Here is an 18,993-nt window from a genome sequence, read left to right as displayed (position 1 = left end):
GCTAGTAATTGGTTCAAAACTGGTATTTCAGCCTCTAGGGCTCACATCCTTAATTTTAACCTGACACCCTTTCCAAGCAATCTTCTTACCCACCCCACAAAGCTGATGGAGCTTGTGCCCCTGTGCCCACCTTACTTATGAGGACACTGAGCCTGAGCGGTAACAGAACATACCCAACACCACCTGGTTAGGACCTTGAGGCAGGTGGGACAGGATTACAGGTCTCCTGACTCTTAGAACTCTTGTCTGTTTAGTGGACACAATTTAAAAAAAAACGATCATGACAGTGTAACGGGTTTGTTTAATGATACATGAAGTTTATTAAGAGCCCCAGCTGCTGTGGTCCTGCAAACCCCCAGGCTCTGGGCAGGCCCTTTGCTCAGGCATTCTAAAGAAACGGCTCCCTCTTTAGGCCAACTGGAAAAACAGCAGGGACTCTGGGCACACAGCCCCCAAACTCCCCTGAGCACCTGCCAGCGTGGTGGAACTCGGCCAGGTATATTTTGGATGTCTTCAAACGTTTGTCGTCGTTGTTGTCGTCGTCATTGTCATTGTTGCTGTTGAGTGCCCATTAAGAGATCATATATTATCCGGGACTGTGCAGTTGAAAAATGGTTTGGTGGCTAGTATTAAATCACACATTAATCTCATCTCTGTGAGTTTGTAATGCCTTCCTACAAGGGAAGCTGATTGCCTCTTTTTCTCCATCTCCATCATGATGGAAAATAAGAGGGAGGAGAACTGAAGCTGCAGAGGGAGGTGATCTGGAAGGGGCAGATTCTGAGCTATAGCCCATGGGTGGGTTGGCCTGTTGCTGACCAGATGGCGGAGATGGGAAGTGGCTGGGCTCCAGGGCCTCTGTGATGCAAACCTTCTGCTGCGTCTAAGGAGCAAGAGTGGAGGAGGAGGGGTGAGAAGATGGAGGGAAAAACAGGGTGTGACTTGGACAAATATGAAGACCCAAGACACAAAACACAGGTTGAGATATCTCTTCCACGCTTAGAACTAATTAATATTATTGACTAGATGCTCATAAAATATTTGATCTGGAAGGATTCTAGTGTCACCAAATCCAAATTCACCTCCTAAATTCTCATCCACTCATTGGACACAAGTGGTTCCCCCAAAATCCATATTCCCTTTCTTTTAGAGAAAATTTTAGGATGTGTACATTGCCGACCAATTTCCTTTCTGTGTGGAGAGCTGGAATGTCATACAGTTATAGCCCCAAAGTAGAGACTTGCTGTCAGAGAGCCCCCACTGACACAGCTTGAAGCCTTTTATTGCACCATAGAATGAGTCGCACTTCTGAATATTGGATAAGCAACTGATACCAGATCCTCTGTAAGGCCACCTGGATGGCCCCAGGGTATCCACATGCCCTCCCAGTGATGCAAACACCCAGTGGAATGTGCCCTTTCCCCCACTGGCACAGGGATTCCCAAGATTGAGAATGAACATTTAGCCTCCACTGTGAAGCAGTTGGCAATTTCTAATCCTCTTGGGCCCTTATTGCTCCCTTCTCTGAAATGAGAAGTTTGACAAGGATAGCTCCTAGCTATGCTGTCCAGAATCTAGAAGACCCTGGGGTGCAAGCCCTTCAGTCTATCTCATGGACTAAAGAGGCTCTATTGGGTATCCACCAAATATTTAGAGTCCAAAGCTAAAAATATGTTTGAAAACTACTGGACTACATGATCCCTGCTTTGGTTCACTCACTTATTCATTCATTCAACAAACATTTATTGAGCACTTGTTGTGTGTAGGGTACTGTTGTCAAGGAAACAACGTGAGTGAAAAACAGATTCCTTTGTGCAATAGAAGCTATAACTTAAAATCAGGACTATATGGCTTTCTACTATAGATGTGACCTTGGACACAGAGACCACATCCTCATCCAAAACATACTTTTGCACACATTTAACTTCCTGTTTTCTGGTTGTCTCACTTCCTCTTGAGAACTTGAAGCTTGATTGTTGAATACATGGTATTCACCTAGACCCAAAGTGTTAAGGAATATGATTTTCCTAACTAGGAATTAGGGCAATTTTTCTGACAAAAGAGGCTTTTAAAAAATGATTCATTTATTTATAGGAAAATTTGTCTGAAAGATATAAAAATATCATGTTTTGTGAATCCTACTTGACAGATTTTTTTAATGAAAAGAATAAGATTTCATGGGAAGAAATATCAAATATATCATAACAATGCAGTTAACATATTATTTGTGTAGTCTTCTTCATCATTGGTCCACAGGTGGACTGATTGAGGGCTGATCCATGACAGGTATTTTTCTAGGCATATATGCATCTGTTGCCTCATCTAATCACTTAAGCTGCCCAGCAATCCTGTGAGAGCTATTTACCAATTTTTAGAGATAATGACACTAAAGCTCAATATCTTTCTGAAGTTCACAAAGCCAGTTAGAAATCCATGTTTGAAATCCATTGCCGTCTCATCCTAAAGCCTGTCTTTATTATTTCTATCACATGGTGCAACCTTCCCTCTTACTCAATATTATTTGTTCCCAGTGCCTTGCAATCACCTTTAGGCACATCTCTGAGTAATCATTAGGAAAACCAAGTAATATTGTATCATTTAAAAGGTCACAAGAGGCTCTCTAACTCTGTTCAGCAGTGAAGGGACAAATGTGTACATGTCCTGATTTAGCACTCAGGAATTTAGGAATCTAGGTACCAATATTTTCTGCTGTGCATAATTTCATCTTGTTCCAATTAACTACCAAGTTCACCCTACATTAAGGACACAAAATCTTTTAAAAATGGGATTTTAGAACAAAGCAGTTAAAGGTTTGCAAAAAGAATGAAATAATTTCCCCCTAGATTATCCCATTTAGGGCCTTTTGCACCCCAGTAAATCAGGGATAATGATGAAGACTAGTATATTCTATGTCCTCAAGGTCTTCATGATTAAGACTTTTCATATATAATTTCCTGGAATACAACTATAAAATTCTACATCAAAGTGACTATTATCAGTAAAAATTTTCTTAGAGAATTTTCCTTTGTAGAGCAAAAATAAGCTTCTCCAAAATTCTTGCATGAGCACACATATGCACCTTTGGCTTTCGATGCCAACATTTTCTATTTTCTAACCAAATAGGGCCCAACCTTGCCCTTTTCTCTCTCCACTGTTTCGAAATCAATGGTAAAGATGGAGAATAGTCAATGTTGAAAAAGGACGAAGTTGGTGGATCCACATTTCCCAATTTTAAAACCTACTACAAAACTATAGTAATCAAAACAGAGTGGTACTAGCAAGGAATAGACACAGAGGTCAAAGGGATACAATTGGGAGTCCAGAAATAAACTCTTACATTTAAGGTCAATTGATTTTTTACAAAGACACCAACACAATTCAATGGAGAAAAAATAGTCTTTCAACAAATGGTGCTTGGATAACTGCATACACACATGCAAAAGAATGAAGTTGAACCTCTACCTCAACTTACATAAAAATGAACTCAAAATGCATCATAGACTTAGACGTAAGAGCTAAAACTATAAAACTCCTAGAAGAAAACCTAAGAGTTAGTCTCTGTGATCTTGGATTTAGGCAATGGTTTCTAAAAGCACAACAGAGAAAAATAAATTTTAAAAACTGCAATTCATCACAATGAAAACTTTTGTTCTTCAAAGAACAATCAAGAAAGTGAAAAGAAAAATACATAATGGAATAACATATTTACAAACCAAGGAAATTGATAAGGAACTTATATCCAGGATATGTATAGAGGTCTTGCAACCCTATGGTAAAAAGAAAAATAAGTAATTCAAAAGTAAATAGGATTTGAAAAGACATTTTTTTCCAAAGAAGATAAATAACCATTAAACACATAAAAGTATGCTCAACATTATTAGGGTCAATGAAATGTAAATCAAAACCACAGTGAGATACTACTTCACACCCTCTAGGATGACTAAAATAAAGAAGACAGATAATTAAGTGTTGGTAAGGATATGGAATTTTCAGAACCCTCACATATTGCCAGTTGGATTGTAAAATGGTGCAACCACTTTGGGAAATAGTTTGTTAGTCCCTCAAAATATAAAAACAGAGTTACCAAATGACCCAGCAACTCCACTCCTAGGTATATACCCAAGGGAATTGAAAACATTATGTCCACACAAAAGCCTGTATAAGAATGTTCATAGCAGCATAATTCATAATAGTCAAAAAATGAGGGACGCCTGGGTGGCTCAGGGGTTGAGCCTCTGCCTTCGCTCAAGGTGATGATCCTGGGGTTCTGGGATTGAATCCCATATCCAGCTCCCCACAGAGAGCCTGCTTCTCCCTCTGCCTGTGTCTGCCTCTCTCTCTCTCTCACTCTCTCTCTGTATCTCATAAATAAATAAATAAATACATAAATAATAAATAAATAAATAAAATCTTTTTAAAAAAATGAAAACAATACAAATGTCTGTCAGTTGAGGAATGAATAAATAAAATGTGTTATATCCATATGAAAAAAATATTATTCAGCAATACAGAGGATAAAATATCAACACATTACAATTGCAACATATTACAGCTACAATAGAGATGAACCTCAAAAACACTGTACTAAGAAGCCATTTATAAAAGGTCATATATTGCATAATTCCACTTATGCGGAATGTCTAGAATAGAAAGTATTAAAAAAAAAAAAAGAAAGTATTTAGTGGCTGCCAGGAGTGGGCAGTAGAGAATGACTACTAATGGGTATGGGGTTTCTTTTGGGGGCTCTGAAATTAGTTAGTAGTGATGATTGCACAGCTTTGTAAACATACTAAAAACTACTGAATTGTAGTCTTGCAAATGATGAATTCATGGTACGTTAATTAAATCTCAAAAAGGCTGCTTTTAAAAAATCAATGGTAATATCATAAAACAAGAATCAGTAAGACAGAGATGCTGCTGCCCAGCCATATCTGCTTCTCTTTCTCCTCCCGTGCATACAACTAAATTATTTCTTCCAGAGTCCCTTGCAGCTAACTGTGGCCAAGTGGCTGGATTCCATCCAGCAGAATGTGAATCAAGGTGATACGTACACTTTCAGGCCTGGCCAATAAAAATTTAAATCTTTCCAATAAAAATCTTACAGTGAAGAAAACTCAAAGGAAATAGAAGGTGGTAGAACCTTAACATGGCTGAAGCCTGAATCCCTGAATGACTAGATGAGAGTCATAGTTCATTCCACTGAACTATGACATGTGTAAGGAATATACCTTTATTGTCTTTAACCATGAGATCTGGAGGTTTGTTACAACACTTAGCTTGCCCTAACCAATAAAACAAATATGAAAATTATGACTCAAGATCTATAAGGTGTCTTAAGAATCATTTATTTTTAACTGATAAAGTTGACCTTATACGAGTAGAAATATTGGTATCCTTCAAGGACAGGCATGAATCTTAGAAATCGTACATTCAAACATAATCAAATTTGTCTGCAAAGCATTTGGGAAAAAATTACAAAATCATTTAAATATCTTTAGTAATAGTTTATAAATATGAAAATATTTCAGTATCTTATAATATCAACTTCCATATGAACTGAAGAACTTCAGATGTGTTATTTGTATAATTCTTTCAAGCTTATGCCATTGGCATTATAACATTGGCATCCATTCTCACCAGTTATGTTATAGTTATTTGATAATTTATAAAAAATATTCTTAGAACTTATATGTTTTATACCTCCAAAGTTAGCATTAATAATGTTTTATGACCATATCAATAATCTTATCAAGTGTCATATAGTTTATAAGAGAAAACAACAACCACAACCACATAACCATTAGTTAGCAGAATGTCAAGGTCAAAAACTTTCATATTAATTCCAGTGCTAATTTTTAAAAACCCAGCTTTAGTGAGCTATAATTATATAATTCCATTCATATGAAATACCTATAACATTCATTTATTTTACATGTACAATTAAATGATTTTTTAGTAAATTTGAAGAGTTGTTCAACCAACTCCACCATCCAGTTTTAGAACATGTCCATCATCCAAAAAATATCCTTCATTTCTGTTTGTAGTGAACCTCCATTCTTTCCCCCAGCCTCAAGCAATCACTAATTTACTTTCTAAGCCTATAAAATTGTTTTCTGGACACTTCATATTACATATAACTTTTTGCACCCGGTTTCTTTTAGTTAACATAATGTTTGGGGGGGGGTGGTCATCCATGTAGTAGTAGTTAGTTCCTTTTTATTGCTGACTAGAATTCTATTGTGTGATGCACCAGAGTTTGTTTATCCACCCACCAGTTAAATAGCATTTGAGTTTTTCCTGGTTTGGGTTATTATGAACGATGTCACTATCAATATTTGTGCATAAGTTTTTTGTGAATATAAACTTTCATTTCTTTTGAATAAATGTATAGGAGTAAGATCGTTAAATTGAATGATAAACATTTGCTTATAATAAAACTGCCAAAATGTTTTCCAAATCAGCTGTACCAGTAATGTGTGAAAGTTTCAGTTCTTCTGCATCCTTATCAGGAATTTTTTTAAACCTATTTTAATGGGTATGTAATTGTATTTCACTGTAGTTTTAACTTTCATTTCCTTAGTGACTGAATATGCTGAACATCTTTTCATTTACTTGTTTGCTGTAAATACATTTTCTTTGGTGAAATGGCTGCTCAAATCTTTTGTCTATTCTCTATTTGGGCTGTTTGCTTTCTTCTTATTGAATTGTAAGAGTTCTTTATGTATTCTGGATGCAAGTCCCATATCAGTTATGTGATTTGCAAATATTTTCACTCATCTGTGGATTGTCTTTTCCATTTTTAATAGTACTTTTTGAAGCATTAATATTTTCATTTTGATGAAGTCCAGTTTACCAATTTTTTCTTTTATCAATCATGCTTTTGATGTCATATCTAAAAACTCTTTGCCTAACAGAATCACAAAGATTTTTCTCCTATGTTTTCCCCTCAAACTTTTATCATTTTGCTCTCACATTTAGGTATATAATCTATTTTGAGTACATGTTTTATATGGTGTGAAATTAGGGCTCAAATTCATTTTTGTGCACGTGCATATCCAGTTGCCCCAGTACCATTTGTTGAAAAGATAATTCTTTCCCCACTTATTTGCCTTGATCTTTTTGTTGAAAATCAATTGACTATAAATAAGGTGGATTCCTGGATTATCAATTCTGATCCATTGATTTATAGGTCCATCCATATGCTAATACTCTAGTGTTAACTTTTAAGACACAACACTATGATAGAGGCAACTTTTTATACTAACAGTAAGCTAAATCTATCTTAGTGGTGAGGTGCAATGTTTTGCCCCATACCTGAAACTTCTGGAACAATAGTGTTTTTTTTTTTATTATTATTCACATTGATATAAAATTAGGTTTGAGAGAGGTGGAAATCAGAGGTGCAGTCTAAATATCTGGAACTTATAACCGTGTCTTATATAAGAATATGTGAATTGCTACAAATTGCATTTTTAAAGGAATATTTGTAATAAATTTCTTCAATATGATATTGAAAGCTATCAGATTGACAGCCAGTTTGTGCTTATCTAATATAAGAAATACTATCAAATTTTCCACTTTGAGTAACATTTACATCACTATTGCTGTATATTATTGAACCTAAGATACCATTAATTATAAAATGCACCACTTTTAAGTCTACTCCAGGAAAGAAAAGAAATGCTTTGGTTTCAAATGCATACTGCCATAACTGAAAAAAAAAAGCACTCTAGTTCCAGAGATGTAAAATTATAAGTAAATGTGCATCTTTAAATTGATGAGATATAATGTTTCAGGGGCAAAATGTTACTTTTGAATTGTCACATTTCTTCCAAAAGAACTATTGCTATTGTGGGATCTCTTTAAAATTGTATTTTTTTCTCCTTTGCTTTGTATACATTTTGACAATAAAATAAAATTATATAATTATTTCCAGGTTTTTGAATATATTTCAAATAATTTTGACGTAGAAGATTGCATCTAGGCATCTTTAGATACATAGTATATCTGTGTCTCCATGAATCCTTAATATTTCTTCAGCCAGTGAGATCCTATCATTTGAATACAAGTGCATCCTTATCTTAATGCCCACCTGTTTGAATTATTTTGAAATTATTTACTAGTCATTGGAACTTATGGAATAGACCAATGATTTATAGCAACCCTGGGACAGCATATTTGAAATCTGGATAATCCCAGAAAATTTGGGATGTAGACTCTATACCATGGGCATTAGTCACTGGCGGGACTGCTGAGAAGCCACAAGCTCAGCCTTCTGTGGAATGTACATTCCAGTGTCAAAGAATTGCCAGATGTGAATAGATCCCTGTCATTTTCTCCAGGACCGAATTCCTACCATGAAGCTGGAGATGCAAATAGTCTGAGCAGTTGCTTACACGGGGTCATCCCAGGGGCACTGCAACTGTCCTCACTTCCACCAAATCTCTCGCTTATTGGCCTACTCCAGTGCCTTGGTATCACCCCTTCAAGGTGACGCCCTACCTCTAGAGAGTTACTGTCTATGGAGAGATGATATCTATTAGATATCATTGTTTATTACTGGCCTGGAGAAAAACAGGAGAAAGTCAGGGTGTGGGGCATCAGGTCCCCCAGGTTTTTCTACTCATAAGAAAGCTGAGACATGCTTGGGCTCACTTAAAAAAGAAGAGGAACTACTAGGTAGCAGATATTATAAGGAAATCTGGACTGAACCAAGAATTTCAAAGTTGTCCAGAGTCTGATGTTTCTCTAGGGAACACCTCAGGATCCCTGGTTCCTGGTCTGTATGGTCTTCTCATGTTGAGTCTGCTTCTCTCTGCACATCTGCTGTCCTCCACTGTCACCATGGACAAGCTAATCTTTAATATATTTTCATGTCCAATTTTTTAATAAGTAGCTAGGTTCTACTCAACCTAGCTGAGTAGAACCTTTCTCACCTGGCCACGTAATAGGCCACCTGATGGGCCATAATAAGCCAACACAAGGGTAGCCAATAACCAGTCCATGGCCACTTCTAGCCCCTGAGCAGTGGTGGCACTGTTGTCTAGAGCTGGAACTGTCAGAGAGATAGGACATAGAAGACACTGACACCAGGGAGAGTAAGCAGTGGGGAAGGGAGGAGTAGGGCACTGCAGATAAACTTTGTCTTTGAGGTCCTGTATATAAAATGCTTTGCATCTAAGTGCTGTGAAGGCCACTGTTGAAGAGTAAGGTGTTTTTCCTAGCAGACAATTTTGTCTCTGGATAACCCATGGCAGTTTGTATCTGACAACAGTTTTTCTCATAACAAATGAACAAGCATGGTGTCTTAGCCTGGATTTTTCCAAAAGGAGAGCCTCAGACAAAGGCTTTTATACAGGTGATTTATCACGTGATCCCAGGGAGCAATGATGGATGGGAGAGTAAAAAAGGAACGAAGGGAGTCGATGCCAAGATTTTTCTGGAACTTGGCCCATGCTGTAGGCAACTGGTGCTTGATCCTTCCAGGGCGTTTTGAGGAACTTTGTAGGATGTGGTCTCAGAAACATCTACATTAAGAAGAAAGGAGGAAACATTTATTCACTGAATCCCATCCCCTATTGGTAAGGGAGCTCTACGTTTCCATGATACCCATGTATAAGGACAGAGCTGTTTCTACCTAGAGTCAGAGGAGCAGTGAGAAAAGTATGACCACAGACCTGTTTGACTGAACCGGCACAAAGCCGGTCCAAACTTTCAGGGAACTGGTTTCTGCTGTAGTGCCTGGTGTAAGAGATCTCCAACATGATCAATGATATGAGTAAACCTCTCTCTTGGGAAGGAAATACATTTTCATCTGGTCCAGAGAACTTGATTTTATTTGGCATGCAAAAAATCTCAACCATGTCAATTTCCTTCATTTCCCAAGGAGGAAAACTCTAATTTTTTTTTTTTTTTTTTTAATGATAGGCACACAGTGAGAGAGAGAGGCAGAGACACAGGCAGAGGGAGAAGCAGGCTCCATGCACTGGGAGCCCGACATGGGATTCGATCCCAGGTCCCCAGGATTGCGCCCTGGGCCAAAGGCAGGCGCCAAACCACTGCGCCACCCAGGGATCCCAAGGAGGAAAACTCTAAATCACAAACTTACACATTAGTTATCTACTCCTTAGGGAGCTTGGCCTCTCTTAGGAATTGCTACACACACACACACACACACACACACACACTGTATTACACAACTCCAAAAGATGTCATTCACATCCCAATCCATAGAGTTCTGTAAAGCCACAGGGTTATATACAGTGGCCCGACTCAGGATTTCTCCTGGATTTTCCCACTGACCATGACCAGTGGAAAGTGAAAGTAGAATCCACTTTCAAATAATAAAAATCATCCCTAGGAGGCATAACATCCCATCATTAGTACTGTGTCCCCTTATTCAAATGCTCTCAACTTTATTAAAATGTGAGTATCTCTCAATGGGAAGTGATTTAATCTGTTATTAGTTACTTCTATTTTAGCTAAGTGAAGAATCAAGTTTTTGATGGGAGAGAAAGTAGGGAGCATGAATGAGAGGACTGAATACTGGAAGAGGAGGGGTAGAGAGTGTATGTCTAGAAGTTTCTAAAGACATATTTTAGTTACTTCACAGTTTGAGCTGGGACTGACCTTTCTCAGGCTGGTTGAATATTGTCCAGAGCAGTATAATTCCCCGACACTTCATATTCTACAGCTTGACATCAACCACATTGTTTCATCTATGCCTTTATGGAATCTTCAGAAGCTACGTGTCATGAGAATTTCAAAGTTAAGGAAGATAGGAATACTTAGGGTATATCGAAGCTATCTATGGGGACTTACAGATTCCAAGGTGTTTATAGTCTAAGATCATGGCATCAACACAGACTCAGAGAGAGACCAATGGATAGTCATGTGCTAAAAGAGTGGTATTGGAACAAAGAGGATGTAATAGAAAGTTCGGAGAAACCATAAAGATTATCTTAGAACCCAAAGCCCTGAAGTTTTGACAAATGCTTGGTCAAATCTGATCTGCTGCCTGTTCTCATAAATAAAGTTTTATTGGCACACTGCCACACCCATTTATTTACCAATGGTCAGTGGCTGCTTTTAAGCTACCTTGGCAGAGACTATAGGGTCACAAAAACTAAAATAGTCACCACCCAGCCCCTTATGAATAAGTTTGTCAATCCCCGGGTAATCTATCCTCTCTCTGTGTTGATATTCCTGTTTTGTTTCTTTACAAGGCAAAGATTTGCCAGTGATTGCGAGCCACAGTGAGGAACCACTCTTTGAATTTTCAGCTGAGTTATCCCAGAACAATAGAATGGAGTATTCAGACAGAAGCTGCCTCAACCTCCCCATTTAAGGATCTTTTTCTGGAGGGGCTACAGCATTCATTCCATCAGTTGACAGACCCAGAGCATCATCAGTGGAGTGCCAGGCACCAAGGTAGGTACTGGGGAAATAAAGTTGGATAAAACATGCTCACCTCATCGTTCTGTGTCAGTGGTGCCTACAAAGGCCACACGAGGCAGTTGGCACCTGTGACCTAGTCTTCCTTTTCCGTCTCTCCTTTCTCTCTTTCATCTCTCTCCCTCTCATCTCCCCCTCCACCTTGACTCTCTCCTGTCTTTTCCTTTCATCCTCTCTCTTGCCTATAACTCAGGCCTGCTAGTGCCACCCAGTGGCTCTGACAGGCATTACTCGGACTTGCAGACTGCCCTCAGGGTGGGGGATGACCACGGGGAAGTGGGTGAGAGCCTGTAATTTGAGAGCCAGGGACTAGATCTAGAAGGCTCTAGTGCATTTTGCAATTATCTCCTGATTGTTCAAAGCATTAATTTTTAACGTCATTTTAATACCTTGGTGTAAACGAAGAGACGAAGGTAGGTTTGTTAGAAAGAGAGAGATCCAGAGTTCCCTAAAAGCTGAAGTTAAAGAACTAAATGCATAGGGCTCTGAGCAGAACTCGCACAGTCACAAAGGTGTTATTTAGATGGGATATGATATGGATGGAATACTATCTGCAGTGATGGCTTTAGGACTGTAAGCAGTTTATTGAGCTATCCCAATGGGGTTAAGGGAATTGGCTCTCACATAGACGATTTCCCTGCAAGGCTGTTGTCCAGAGCCCTTTGGATTCTTGCAGGGCTGGCCTGAGACCCTTGCTGATTCCTTCCCTCCTGCCACGCCTCTGCCTCTGAGGAATGGACTGCAGGGTGGGGTGGGGAAATGACTGTGGTTGCCTCTAAGAAGGCTGGTTCTTAGGACATTGAGTAAGCTGGGGCGGGGCGGGCGTAGCCACTATCTTAGAAGGAGGGTTCTGCCTGCTGTTTGAGAAAATTCTGGGGCAGCATGAAGAGTCCCAGTGTACATTCTGCTATATGATGCTGGCGGCCTGTCCAGTCCTAGCCTTAGGACAGACATCCTCGATCCATGGCCAGGTGGATTTCTGTTGGTGCAAGGGAGGCTGCCTAGCCTTTCCTAGCCTCCCAGAATCCACTCAAGGATACCGGCTGTCCTCAAGCGATACTTACACTGTGACTTTAATTTTCTGACTTGCCCAAATTATTTTTTTTCTCTTGGAGGAATCTGGGTCTCAGAGTTCAATCTCAGTAAGCACCAGACTTGTCCAGGTGAAATGGAAGTTCTAGCACTAGCCTTTTAAACGTCAGAAGAAAGAAGAAGAGGCCACTGTCTAGTATCATCACATTTTTGGGTGGAAAAGTAGTTATTTGAATTATAGTAGTGTTTGAAAGATTTCCCTGTCCTAAACCATCTCTTCCACTTATATGCCTGAAGCTCAAGAATTCACCATGAGAAATTCATTTTTGGGGTAAAGCATTGACCTGTCCTCCATGACTTCTCTTAAAATAAAAACGCTCCAAAGGACCTTCCCCATAAAGTCACTAGCCATCTACGGGTATGGCTTCTGAGTTGAAAAGTGCCAATCAGCTTAGTACTTTGGAGTCTTCTCTGAAACTAGTAATAAGTTTGCCTTTATTTTCACAGTTAAACTTACCAAAGAAGTTATCAGTCACGAACACAATATTTTTAATGCTTAAGTTTAGTATTTTATTTTACTTTTAAAGATTTATTTTTATTTATTTTAGAGAGAGTGGGGGCAGTGGCAGAGGTAGAGGGAGAGAGAGTCTTAATCCAACTCTGCACTCAGCATGGAACCCTTCATTACAACATGACTTCAGAAATGCATTGCTTTATTACTTATGTCTCAAGTTATGTAGTTTAGCCCATGTAGATATATATTGTTTTGCCTACCTACCTGGAAGGTCAACAGCTTTGCAATCCCCAGTGGTAGGTATGGTGCTGGGCAGATGATAGTTACTCAATTGTCTATTAAATGGGTCAACTAAAGGCAATAGAAAAATAAATAAATAAATAAATAAATAAATAAATAAATAAATAAATAATGTGATAGTTAGACCTATGCTTAGAGGAAAGGTCACATATACATTTTGAGGTCTCTATTCTTTGACCCCAAAGGAGAGGTCTTATTGAACAAACTGACCACATTTGGCAGCTAAAACATGAAACCCTGGTCCTTTAGAATCAAGGAAGTAACACAAACCAATATTTCCAAAAAGTTCAGCTCACATGAAGTGCTAATTCTGTCCTTGTCACCATGACTATATGTTTGTTGTCAGGACTTGAAGTGGATAATGAAGGTGGTTGAGGGGAGAAAGGGCCCCCAACTGGCCTGAAGGGAAGGACCCCTCTGAGTCATCCATGAGTCAGGGTCTTTGATTGGGCCCATCAGGAAAGGATTCAGTTAATGAAAATGAGTATCAACTAGAGATATACTGTACTAGAAAACTGATCATTAGGATATTAACTCTGGTTCAGAATGAGGTTGAACCATATAAAAACTGTTGATCTTTGGCTAATTTAAACTAAAAATAATTTCTGGGTGCCTGGGTGGCTTAGTGAGTTAAATGTCTGCCCTCGGCTCAGATCATGATTTCAGGGTTCTGAGATGAAGCCCCACATCAGGTTCCCTGCCCAGTGGGGAATCTGCTTCTCCCTCTCCCTCTGCTGCTCCTCCTGCTTATACTTTCTCTCTCTCTCTCTCTCTCTCTCTCTCTCTGTCAAATCTTTTTCAAAAAATTTTAAAAAATAAACTACAAAACAATTTCCATTTGATTCATGCTAATGTTAACTCTCATAAAGTTGAATGCACAGTTCTCATTTCCTTGCTGAGTGTGTTAACATCATGGCTGTAGATACATTTGGTTGGAACATTCACTTACACAAGGCAAATCATAATTTTTAGTAACAATAGAATGCCATAATTTAAATTTTACCTTAGAAGTTATCTATTTGAAAAGTCCTTACTCTTATAAATGTGCATCGATGTAGAAATCTTTTGTCAGTCTACCCTGCTCTTCCAAACATTTTTGACACCATACTATAACTTTGATGAAATTTAAGGTTGTTGTAAATAGGAAAGGCCATTTTAAATAAGCTTTCTTCCCAATTCTTTTCTCTCCAGGTTTATTATTTTTTTTAATGGAGGTGTTTGCTCTATTCTGTTTTCTCTAGTGGATTTTTGTGACATTTTAGGATTCTCAAGAGGATTGAGTGTCTTCATCCTACCCACTCCCTCTCCCCTGCTGCACACAACATTATTACTCTATTTACCTTCTGTCTCCTTTCCCTAACTGAAAATGAAGGTAATATTTACTCACCCCTCTTTCTTGCTCAGTGAGATAGCAACAACCCAACAGCACCGAAGGAGTGTAACATTGGAGCTTGTTTTCTCAGCAAGTGCATTGTGGAAGGATTTGTCAGCCCCAGAGCAGAGGTCCATGGCTCTGATAATTTGTCATCAGGCTCAGAATGTGGAGTTTGGAGTTTTTATCTAAGTTATGGCAGTTACTCTTGGAATACTTTTAGTAAAATCTATTGAACTTTTAGCTTGGCCATTTATTCCCATAATACTTACATTGAAACTCTTATTTACCCCTACCAGGCTTAGCTGATTTATCAGATTCTTTAAAAATTGGGTTGTATTTCTTTCCAGTGGTTCCGATTCTTTAAGTTCTCCATAAACTTATGTTTGTTTGGTTTTTGCTGTGAGGATTTGACAGCAAGTAGCTATTGAGGGCTTAGTATCCTCTGAGAGATGCTAACTCCTCTGAACTGTCACTCAGTGGTGCCACCAAGGCAGTAGATAGCCTGCCTTCTAGTGTCCAACCTAGCTGGAAAAGAACTGATTTGATCTCTGGGTAAGCAGAATTAGAAGAGTCCAGAATGTATCCTTTAGTCAGCAAATGAAGTCTGTTGCTCTATTGGGTACAACTGGATATCTCTCACCTGGACCAACAGTGCTGGACGTGGTAGTCATTATAGAGCACAGTCTTTGTCTCAAGAAATATACTTGAACTGTTGAAGCAAAACAACGTATATGAGAACTTTAGATAAAAATTAACTGCTATATGATATAGCACTTTCTCTATATCCAAAGACAGCACTGTAATTATCTTTTCTATTCCTTAAATCTATGCAACTTACTTTGTAAGATCATGATGTGGTGAAACTGAATAATGGATGAAGGCACAAAGAATTTAAGTTTTAGGATTAGTTTCATCAACAACCAGCTATAAACTCTTAGAAGAAAATTTTTGCGGCTTATGAATTATTAGACAATAATTTCTTAAATATGGCACCAAAAGTACAAAGAGAAAAGAAAAATGATAAGTTGAACTTACTCAAAATAAAAACCTTCTGATCTGCAGAGATACTGTCAACAGAATGAAAACACAAGCTAGGGGTATCTGAGTCGTTCAATGGTTGAGCATCTGCCTTTGGCTCAGGTCTTGATCCTGGGGTCCTGGGATGGAGTCCTGCATCGGGCTCCCCACAAGGAGCCTACCTCTCCCTCTCCCTATGTCCCTGCCTCTCTCTGTGTGTCTCATGAATAAAACAAACAAACAAACAAACAAACAAAAAACAAAAATGAAAACACAAGCTACATACTGGGAGAAATATTGTAAAGCAAGTATCTGATAAAGGACTTATATCCAGAATATGTAAAGAACTCTTGCAACTCAATAAGAAAATAATCCACTTTTAAAAAATAGGGAAAACATTGAACAGATCTTTTTCCCACCATCTCTTCTTTCTTTACCCAATAAGATATACATATGGCAAAAAAGTACCTGAAAAGATATTCAATCTCTTTTGTCATTTGGGAAGCGGAAATTAAAACCACAATGAGATACTACTACACACTCTATTAGAATGGCTAAAGTCTAATATCAGTGATAATATCAGTGCTGACAAGGATGCAGAGCAACTGCAACTCTCATACATCACTGGTGGGAACGCAAAATGATACGGCTAACTTGGAAAACAGTCCTTTATAAAGACAAACACACACCATTTGACCATTTACCCAAGAGAATGGAAAGTTACGTTCACATCAAAACCTCTACACAAATCTTTGGGTGGCTTTGTTGATATTGGAAACAATCAAATATCCTTTGATGGGTGAATGGATAAACAAACTCTAGGGAGATCCACACGATGGAATACTTCTCAGTAATAAAAGGGACCTGACTACTGTAGCATGCTGCAACATCGATGAATGTCTAATGCACTATGCTAAGTGAAAGAAGTCAGATGCAAAAGGCTCCACTGATACGATGTGGATCAGATGATTCCACTGATACGAAGCAAAAGTTAAAAAAAAAAAGGAATGTCAGCAGTAAAAGCAGAACTACAGGACTGAAAAGAGATCAGTGGTTAACAGGAGCTGGAGTAAGACTTGAGGTTGACTGAAAGGAGCATCAGAGAATCTTTCTGGGGGACAGATCTGTTCTCTACCTTGATTGTGGTGGTTCTTATATGACTATATGTTGTCAAAACTCAGAATTGTAATGGCAAAACATGAGACTATCAACATATATATATTATACATCAGTTTTTTTAACGGAAAAAATGAAGTGTCTGCCTCAGTTGCACATTTATCAAATAGGAGTGATGCAGTTGTTACTGATGATAATGATGATCTTAATCAAGCTCACATGATTTGAGGAGTTTCTGCAAATGAAAACAAATCTGAGTGCTTTGCAATGCATGAAGTGCTATACAATTGCTAGATATTATTAGATTTTTCTGTTTTGTTTTTGTATTCAGCTACCTCACTTAAACTCCTATTATTTATAAAAGTTTGTCCATTGACTCTCTCAACTTTTCAAAATAAATTATCAAATAGGCTACAAAAGACAGTTAATCTCTTCCTTTCCAGTCTTAGATCTTTTTTTATAACTTCTTTGCTTATTTTCTTGTGTTGGTTAAGACTGCCAAGTCAATGTTGAATAACAGATGTGGTAATAGACATTCTTGTCTTATTCCTAACTAAAGAAAGAAGTTTATAAAATTTGAAAATTGAATATGATTTTTGATGGGTTTGGTAGATACCCTTCATCAGTTGAAGGAAGCTTCTTTTTACTACTGTTTCTCAAGAGGTTTTTTTTTTAAGTGAATGTTTTTCCTGCATCTACTGAGATCATTATATCATTCAAACTTTTTAAAAAAATTATTTATTTATTTGAATGAGAGAGAGAGAGAGTGAGCAGGGGGAGGAGCAGAGGGAGAGGGAGAGAATACCAAGCAGACTCCCTGCTGAGCAGGGAACCTGACACAGGGCTCAGTCCCAGGACCCTGAGATCATGACCTGAGCCAAAATCAAGAATCGGCCACTTAACTGACTGAGTCACCCAGGCACCCCCAATCTCTTTAATAACAATATTTGTTACCGATTATATTTCAGAGCCTACCTTTTATACTCTTGTGTTCCCTTTTCTAGACAATGTCTAATCTCCTAAAGGGTACAGACTTTGCCTTTTTGTCACTGTGTCTCCATCACCTAGTCCAGGTCTGATTTAAACAGAACGTTTATCCCTAGAAATTTACTCATCTGTCGAGAGAGGATAGCACTCCAACTACCTGTGGAGGACTAGAGAGCTCAGAATCTTCTTCTTCATTAGAATTCTAAACCCTTAGTCTTAAGACTAGCCTCAGCTCACTCAGCCATCTGTATCTCACATTCTTTTTGCCCCGAAACTAGACAGATTTTTTTTACATAGTTAATAGGAGTGCAAATACTTTTTCAGCCTTCCTCAGGCCCTGCTGCAAATTTACATTTATTTTGATATCTCTCTTTCCTTATCAAGAGTGGGTTATGTAGGTTGTATCTAGAAGCCAGAAGAAGCATTCTTCAAAGATCAGGGTATGAGCAGAAGAGAGAAAGATTGCTGGTAGCACCTGCAGATGTGTAGCAGGAAGTTTGCCTCTGTAACACGGGATGTGATGGAGACAGCTGGTTGTGGACCAGGTGGCCAACCTCAGCCTAGCTTTAGTTTGAGAGAGTTTAGTCTCTCTAGGCTTCTGCTCAGAGAGGAGACTGGGGAGATGGTGTAGTGTGTGGATAGAAGCAACACCATGGACTCTGGACAAGTGGCCCTAAGTTCAGTTCTTGGCTGTGACAAGTAGTGACTAGGTAACCATAGAAAAGCCACTTACCCTCTCTATTTTTGGTTTCCTCTTCTCTAAAACAGGTCTAGAAATAGGTGGTTTTGAGTGCCTGTCATGACAGACTCTTAAAAAATGCTGGCTCTGATTTCAATAGTGATCACTGAGGCCCAATGTGATGTGAGAAAATAGGTTCCTCCGTAAGAGGGCACTTAGAGGTTTTTAAAATTTTTGTTTTGTTTTAGATTTGTATCATGAAGCAAAAATATATAATTTAAAAATGCAGTTATTAAGATGCAGAACAAAGAGAATCATGACTCATATTTCACAATTTACAGAGCTTATTTATTGTTTCATGTTCTGCAATACTTCAGGCAGTTATATAAACCCCCACCCCCTTTCATGGTGCCAAGATATGACATCAGGAAACTAGGGAGGAAGCATTTTGGGGTGGGGGGGGATGATATGCTGTAATGACAAGGCATATGCTCTTTTGATATTAATGTCCTGCCACTT

At 38.4% G+C, this 18,993-nt stretch overlaps 1 long non-coding RNA gene across 1 annotated transcript in view; it reads left to right on the top strand.

The window, feature by feature from the left end:
* Positions 1-347: 347 nt before the first annotated feature.
* LOC125754944 (uncharacterized) overlaps positions 348-18,993 on the top strand; it is an 83,593-nt gene continuing 64,947 nt past the window's right edge. The window contains exons 1-2 of the long non-coding RNA XR_007410125.1: positions 348-496; positions 11,226-11,430. This is a non-coding gene — a long non-coding RNA (uncharacterized LOC125754944). The remainder of the gene's footprint in view (positions 497-11,225; positions 11,431-18,993) is intronic.

Source organism: Canis lupus, chromosome 4, assembly GCF_003254725.2.
Source record: "Canis lupus dingo isolate Sandy chromosome 4, ASM325472v2, whole genome shotgun sequence".
NCBI classification, from domain to species: domain Eukaryota; kingdom Metazoa; phylum Chordata; class Mammalia; order Carnivora; family Canidae; genus Canis; species Canis lupus.
Note: the sequence above shows the minus strand (reverse complement) of the source record. Positions and strands in the feature narration are given on the sequence as shown.